Below are 8,509 nucleotides of genomic sequence, written 5' to 3'. Positions count from 1 at the left end.
TATTAAATGATATTAGTTAAATATAATTCAAAAGAACTTTGATTAAACAAATTGCGTAATATATTTATGTACGTCTTCGTTCTCATAAGGTCGATGATAATGAAAACAGCCTCAGGTACTCACTCTCTCTCTCTCTCTCTCTCTCTCTCTCTCTCTCTCTCTCTCTCTCTCTCTCTCTCCAGGCAATAAAAAAACATAAATATCTTGTGAACTTGAAAACGTATTTTTAAATGATGTTTAAAAAAAAAACTCGACAATTAAAAGAAAAAGGAGCCACACAATCTCTGTCTCTAACAGAATATTATAACTAAAAAAGGATCTGTGAAAAGCAAAGGATTACGAAGTCAATGATTATTACAAATTCGCAATATAGATAGCCATATTTTTTATAGAAATTGCGATTAAAGTTCAAAATATAAGGAGCAAATAATCTGCATCATTTCACGTCCTGATTTTTTTCATTTCTCTGAAGTGGAAATGAGAAGGAAAGTAGGGGAAATATGGTTCAGAAATCAGGCGCCATCCCAGCAGGAGATCGCTTCAGTCTATCCATGATAGTGTCCCTGGTGGTGGGATGAGTACTGGTTGTAGACTGGCCTGAAAATAAACGTATTTGTCAAAGGATTAGAACTTATTTGAAATTATTCAATAATAATAAAAGTGAAACTTTGCATTCATATATAATTTGAAATGATAATGTGCTTAAAACACTATAAACAAATAAAAGAGAGACAGGAACTTCTTCTATTTACCCATATCCAGAATGTCCGTATCCATAAGAACCGTGTCCGTAAGATGAATGGTGGCCGTGTCCGTATCCGTGGCCGTATGATCCGTATCCGAAACTGGGATAAGCAGTGGCCACGTATACTAGGGCCAGCATGGCAACAACGAGGACCTTTTGAGAGAGAAACATTTTGTATTAGTGTTCAGCTCTTCCTTTCATTGAAGGTTTTTCGGTAAAAGTAGAATATGATAATATACTAGAATGTTCTGAAAGTCTACCAAACTGAAGAGCTTTTTCATTTGAACCAGTTGCCGGGCAGCTTACGGACTGAGTTTACATTTAGCCATAAGTGACACAATTCCTCTATTTCATGTCTCAAGTGACTCGAGATCGATAATGAAATAGATTTTCAAACACTATTATGAGAATGAAAAATAATGAGGGGCGCATTTGATCATTCTAATTTTTTTGCTTAAAATATATACAGAGGTAAAAGTTTCCATTTTATGGTAATCAAATTAAGTGAAAGTGCAGATAAACTAAACGGAGGTTATAAATAAAATAATTAAGCATTTTTTAAACAATGTAAAAGAGTATTGTTGTTTTTTAACTTAATTTGGTAACAGATCTTACTGCAGGCAAGTCTGACAGCCATGTAATAAATAAAATAAATAATTAATGACGATACTTACAATAGTTTTGCTTGCAAACATGATTACTGCTACGAATTGACTTCTGGCTGCTTCTTCGCTTCTGTAGCGTTGTGTCGAGGAACGGAGACCATAGCCAATATATATTCAGAAAGCATCAGCTGCCAGTTACCTATTATGCTTTTTGAAACAGAAAGATACAGAGAAAATATAATGTGCAAGCTATGTAGTTTGATTTGTCGATATAAGTGTAATACATCCTTTGAAATGATAAGACGTATTACTTGTACTGTTGAGTATAATTCAAAATTACTTAAATTCTAAATAGTTAATGGCATCTATTAGGGGATTCACCGCTTGATGCTACCGAAAGCGTTATGGGACTCTTTCTGTTTTGTTTTAGGCCTATCCGACGAAAAAAAAAAATACCCGGAATTCCTTAGTCCTTTCCTATTATAGCAATCGTATTTGAACGATTTTTCTCAGATCACGTTGAGCTCAGGGAGTAAGAGCAAAGAAATGACTGTCTAATGATATACAGGTTATTTTTTTCCCATCACAATGATACAATTTTAGGAAAATGAATCAACAGAGATGATTAATAGGTTTATAGTCAAAAGGAGGCCATTTACAGTATTAGGTTTCTCATAGCAGGCAAGTCATTCAGTTACTGATGCTGGCAAACGTGTGGCTTGAAAAATCTGTATTGAAAGATAAAGCTTAGAGAGGGTGTTAAGATATTGAAGATTAATTACAGTTTTCAGAATCTGAAAGCGTCTGAAGTATTGTTTACAGGAGAGAATTTAACTTGGAATCATTAAAATGATTCCAAGTTAAAATATCGGAAATCCATCTAATAACATCATGCCACTTTTTATTATTAAGTAAAAATAATTCTCTCTTTCGCTGCTACCCGTGGTAGAAACCCGTAGGAAGAATATAGGAGGCAGGAAGAATTGTTTATCATTATCCCTTTGCAGAAAGATCATCTGCTAGGTGAAAGCCAGCCACGTGGCATGGGGAGAATATTTTCTCACTGAAGGTGATACACTTAACATAATAACGTAATATCTTACCATAAAACACGAACGCAAAATACTCGCACAATAGGATAACAAATACAGTAAATGCCTAAAATAAAATAAAAAGCCAATACTGACATTCCTTATTCCTGGTATGCGTAGTGTGGTGGTAACGTACGGAAATTCCTTTGTTGTTATTGTCCCTAGGTACATGGATGTACCTCATCATATCATACCTTTTTCATGGTCACAGCCCCATTGAAGTCCAGGCGACTTGATGTCTGCAGTAAATTTTGTGATAACTTATATTAGTAAGGAAGGGGCCTTTTCTTTCTTGTCTGCACTTCATTGTTGTTATATTATCATTTCTTGTCTGCACTTCATTGTAGTTATATTATTATTGAGATTATCTTGCCCACCAATTAATCCTTAAAGAGAGTCAAGTTATTTTCCCGTGGGAAATAGTTATGCAAATAGGGTGTAGGCGAATTAAGCCCAGAGCAGTATCTTTCTTTGAGAACCGACGATTAATTATGTATTGTAAGGTAAACGACGCGTGCCTTTGCTCATTATCATTGTTATTTCTTATTCATTTTCTGCAAATCTGGAGATTCGTCGTTGTTCCAGGGACTGGTAAATTTTTTTCTTTCATTTTTGCCTAATTTATTGATGCTAGCCACTATTTGCTGGTAGGTGAGGGTCTAAGCAAGTCCACTAGACTAGCGTCGAAATCAGAAACCCATCACGGAAGAAAGGATTTGAATTTATTAATTTACGTTTCGTTATATGGGTATTTTCCACCACCGAGAACCTGTCATCCTTGTGATAGCGATGTACAATTCCACATCTCAGAGGAACTGGAGCTACAACCATGTTGCCTATTCATTTACGTCTTAGTGAACAAAACGAATTTGGTTCCTGTGCAGTCTGTACTTTATAGTCCATGTGACAGTTATTTTACTTTCTCGTGACAAATAAATTAGCATTTTGTATATATGCATCTTGTTACAGTTTGTTTGACTGCCTTTTTTTTTTGTGTCTGTTTGACTGTCATTTTCAGTCTTTGTGACTATTTATTGTCCAGTTCTTCATATCAGTGAATTCTACGTCCTTGTAATGATTGATTCTCACTCCAGGAATCCAACCTCAGTTTTTGTGAATATTAGCACTTGTTTTGGCGATGACTTATTCTGCCTTCTTAGCCAAGCATATATAAATATATATATATAATATATATATATATATATATATATATATATATATATATATATATATGTATGTATGTATGTATGTATGTATGTATGTATGTATGTATGTATATTCTTATATACTTTGCTTCCGCAATGCATATCTTCCTCCCAGCATTATGAAATGTTGTAAAAGTGTTTGCAATATTTTCAGATTCCATATTAGTTTGCTTATAGTTTGCTCAGAATTGATATGTTCAGTAATGTGTGTTCAGAATTCACAAAAACATAATTTAAAAGTTAAGAATAATGTGGAATGTGAAAAGAGAGAAAATTAGCGTTGTCTTTTCGAAGCAGGAAATTGCTGTCATCACTTGAGTTCGCATGGTTCCGATTTTCTTTCTTTTTTTTAACAATCATAGCGAGGCTGACTGTCTTGAGCCATGTGAAGATTGCATCAGCTTTCGTAAGACCGATCTAAGAAGGATTCTGCCTAAAACGTTTCATGTACGGCTGATACCTTTCTAGTAAATAGAGCTTCTGTTGCATTGAAACTATTTAATATTACTGATAAATTAACTCTTACAGATCTCGATTTGTCAAAAGAGAATTTGTTGGCTCGTAAATAGCTTAAATCTTGAAGTGGAAAGATTTGTGATGTCACTCAAAGAAATGATGAAACTTAATTTCATTCGAGAAAATTCTATAGTCATAACTTTTATTTTAAAAGATTTTTATTGTTTTAAATCGTGTAATAATAAATAATATTTATAGTTGTAATCACAGTTTCTCTCTGTTTATTGTTTTAAAAGGGAATTATAACGATTTAGCAAAGAGACCTGGCCCCAAAACGTTTTGTTCTGTGTTACAGGCATTTTAGACGAGGTCCACTCTAAGTTACCTTACAAGAGAGATTTCTTCATTCTCAGATTTGAAACTGTCGTAAGGAGATAACATATTTCTCTCTCTCTCTCTCTCTCTCTCTCTCTCTCTGTGTGTGCTTAAGAGAATTTTGATATCACATTAAGTAAAGATTTTATGCTTAATGGTTGGTCACTCCTAAATTTTAGATTTGGTATTCTTAGATTTATTTGATATTGCTTAGTGTTTATTTGTGGAATCTGAACAGACGTTGTAAAAGTGTGTTACAGGCGCCTTGTGTCTAAGTGTTTATTGGCGTTTTCGAAAAAGGCCTTTTAAAATGGGTATACCAAGGCAAGAGATTTTTAGTAAATTCAGTGCACTAAACTTAAACATAAAAGGTACTTGAAATACTCAAAGTACTTCGGTTAGTGTAGGGGAACCTTTTTACCAATTTTTCACATTTAGGTGTTGGTGTTTTTTTTTTTTTTTTTTTTTTTTTTTTTGTTTTTTTTTTTTTTTTTTTTTTCATTTACCCATTTATCTTATTAAAGTGATTTTTTTGTGCATTTATCCATTTTTTTCTTATTAAAGTGATTTTGTACATTTATACATTTTTCTTTTAAAAGTGTTTTTTATATATGTTCTGTGTGATTAATAAATTTTTTGGGGAGTTTGTTTTTGTAATTCTGGTATTTTCCACATTTTCTGTGTTTACATTTGCATTCACAGTCTGATTAACTTAATTAATTGTTTGCATCAATTAATCATTGGATTAATTAATTAATTAATTTAATTGAGTTCAACACTTGTGAATTAATTTGCATTTACCTAGAATTCTTTTTAAGTTTTATTGTTGTTTAACACTTGTGAATTAATTTTCAAATTTTAGTTATTACCTAACAATTTGGATTTCACTTAAATAGATTGATTAATTTTGTTGATTTTTGTGATGAATTAATTTTGATATAATTTATTTAATGCTTAATTCGGGAATTAATTAAAGTTTGGTGTTGTTTTCAAGTAACAATAAATTTTCCTGAATTTGTGAATTTCACTTATAAATTTTGAATTCAATAATAATTCTTTTGTATTTGTAATTTTTATGAGTGTTTTTCCCCAGTGTATTTAATTTTGTTTAGGTAAAAATATAGAGTGGTAATTGAGCTTTTTTCCTTCAGCTTTGTTGAAGTGAGTTAGAACCAGGGAAATATTTAACTTTTAAAAGCTGTTGATGGAGTGATGCCCTTTAATTAATTTAATTCTATATAAGATGACCTCATTCCTGTTTTAATGAACTTAGTATGATTAATAAGTGTTTAAGGGATCACTTTTATTGTGGTGAAGTGGGTGTCTGCCTGTAGTGGGTTAAACTATTTTATGATTGGTAAGGGTAGTAACCAGAGACTTGGAACTTTTTCACAATATATATATATATATATATATATATAATATCTATATATATATATATATTGTTACGTATATAGGGCCTTGAGAGAAGCTAGATACGTAAACGGAAATAATTGAGGGATTTCAAGAGGGAATTGCTTGAACTTACCGTAAACTGATAGTTATGATTTTTCTTTCTTTAGAGGGAAGGTCACCAGAAAACTCAGCTCGTTACTTTTTAAAAAACTATTATTTACAAAAAGGCCCGTGCTGGCCTGGAGAAAAGTTAAATGATATTGGCCCCCACGTTGGGGGCTTATAGTCTCATTCAATTCAAGCTGATTTTCATTCACTTGGGTTAATGCACACTTGCGGCAGAGAGACGGCACGTGACTCATGGAATCTGGAAAAAGAAAAACTCCCAATTATTAAACGCACAATTCAAAAGAAAAAAACATGACTTCTTGCTTTGATTAATTAATTCTCTAATACTGGGGAGAAGGAACTTTTAAGGTTTCACTGAAGTATGCAATGACTCCATTGGTCTGGGACGATCACACAAGGGGAAGCATGCGGCCATGAGGCAGTGAGAGGGAACAAAGGGATGAATTCCTTTTGTTGCTGGAAATGAAATGATTGGGAGAGTGAGGTCACAATGATAATAGGTTGGGAGAGACTGGCAATATGCTGTTCCACAAGACGTACCTGGATGCCGTGTTCAGTGTGGACCTTTGAAGAAAATGTGGCTCTTTGTAGGAAAGTATGGGGGCCCCTTGTCTGAGGCCTGGGTCATCGGCGCGCCACTCACACCCTGGGTAGGCTAACAGGAAGGCAGGTAATTTGACCTCTGTTCGAGATCACGTCTCGCAGCCGACTGAGGGAGAATTCAGTTGGGTTGCTTGGGGGTTGGAGGTCAGCTTAACCCCCCACGATCAAAGGCAAATCCTGAAAACAAGCATACAGCCAGCAGAGGGGTCACAGGAAAGAGAGCTTAAGGTATAGGTCTAAGAAGTACCAATCTGCCTACACCCTTCCCTTTTGAGATACGTCCCTACAGCTGATAAAAGACTCTTTTCCCCCAACTGGGGAACTTCCTATCTCTAGCTGGCGGGTTTTGGGTTTCCCGCGGTTACTAAAAATCAGCTGATATTCTAAAGAAATGGCTGCCGTTTTCCAAATCAAATTATTTAGTTAATTGCGGGGTAGACGAACGATCTATAAACGTCACAGCTCCCCCTATTAAGAAGGCATTCACTCCCTTTCGGGTGTGAAGGTCTTGGCTTAAATAAATTGATCGTCTCGACTACCCCGTTTTTTCCCCTATTCCCAATTTGAAGTTTTTTTTTTTTTTTTGTTTTTTTTTTTTTTTTTTTTTTTTTGAGCAGGGATACAGCTAACTACAGTGGCCTACCTAACTTATAGGCAAAGATGCTAAGTGTACTAACTTAATATAGTGATGTAGTCTAGCCTAATAAATAACTACAGGTTGTCTTGTGACGACAGTCTACTCTACCCCTAGATAAGGTACTTGAAAATTTCTACTTGCTACTAACCTAATGCCCTGGTACTAAATCATTAGCCTAACCTACTCAATACAGTTAAATGAAGACGCAATCATTCCAGAGTGTGGTACGCACAGCAGCAGTTCAGCGACGGAATTGTTAAAATACATAATGAGAGGTAATGATGCGTTGGGGATGATGAGTGGTTAATTTACCAGGAGGGAAATGCAATGAGGTAATTATGACATTTACATGAGTGTTAGTATCACAATTTCTAGGGGTTAGAGGGTTAGTGCTACTGGCAGAGATCAGGCTGGCTACCTTCTCTGGGTAGGTGCCAGGATCATTCTGCAAATGAATGCGACACTGTACCTCGGGCACAGGTGTCAAGGAGAGCATGTGGCTCTTTTTTAGTATGTTAATGACGTCCCTTCTTCTTCTTCTTCTTATTCCTCCAGGACCTGGCTATACCAGTCCTTGGAGTAGACGGAGCACCGACTCTGGGGAAAGGCCAGAAACGGCGGCAGGAGCAGAGGCAGTGGTAGCCTGAGGGATTGCAGGAGAAACACCCTATTTCGGTCTCTGCAGCAACCGTCGTAGAGGTGGAACCTACTGCAGGGGAGGCCCTCACTCCGGCTGCTGCGACAGCCGTCGTAAGGGGAAAACTCCAGGCTGACTCCTGGTCGGGCAGTTCCTGGTTTTCCAGAGGAGGTATGAATGTTAGGTCTGCCGGAGGTTCATCCTCGGGCGACAGTGGTGAGGGTGAAGAAGACTGAACTAGTGATTGGCCATGGGCTGTGGTAAGCTCCATGCCTGTTGGAGGATCTCCTGTAGGAGGATCCTTGATAAGGTTAGGCGCCGGCGCTAGCTTGGGGCCCAGGCGCAGAGGTCAAGTTCGGTGGTGGCTCTACGTCCAGGCTGGACGGAGCTTGGCACTGCTCAGTGCTGCCAAGTGGCACTGGCAGAGAGTTGAGGTCGACTGGACCTGTGGCGGGTACCGGAGGTGCAATACCTCTCAGCGTGCCCTTGGAAATGGGAGACAGAGGCTCCTGTCTCTTTTGGAAGGCTAAGCCTTGTGGAAAGTGGACATTGTCCGCTGCTGGTAGTCGGCTAGGGCACCTAGGCCAATTCGTGGAGTGCCCTATTACGTTGCAGGTTTTGCAACGGAACT

General features: G+C 36.6%; 1 long non-coding RNA gene across 1 annotated transcript; it reads right to left on the bottom strand.

Moving 5' to 3' along the window:
• Nucleotides 1–302: 302 nt before the first annotated feature.
• Nucleotides 303–1,549, bottom strand: LOC135220122 (uncharacterized). Its single transcript, XR_010315578.1, has 3 exons — nucleotides 1,420–1,549; nucleotides 753–898; nucleotides 303–597 (listed from the first exon to the last, which is right to left on the bottom strand). It is a non-coding gene; the product is annotated as an uncharacterized LOC135220122 (long non-coding RNA).
• Between the last annotated feature and the right edge of the window lie 6,960 nt (nucleotides 1,550–8,509).

Source organism: Macrobrachium nipponense, chromosome 1 (assembly GCF_015104395.2).
Source record: "Macrobrachium nipponense isolate FS-2020 chromosome 1, ASM1510439v2, whole genome shotgun sequence".
Classification (NCBI taxonomy): domain Eukaryota; kingdom Metazoa; phylum Arthropoda; class Malacostraca; order Decapoda; family Palaemonidae; genus Macrobrachium; species Macrobrachium nipponense.
The sequence above is the reverse complement of the archived record's forward strand: the minus strand, read 5'-3'. Positions and strand labels throughout refer to the sequence as shown.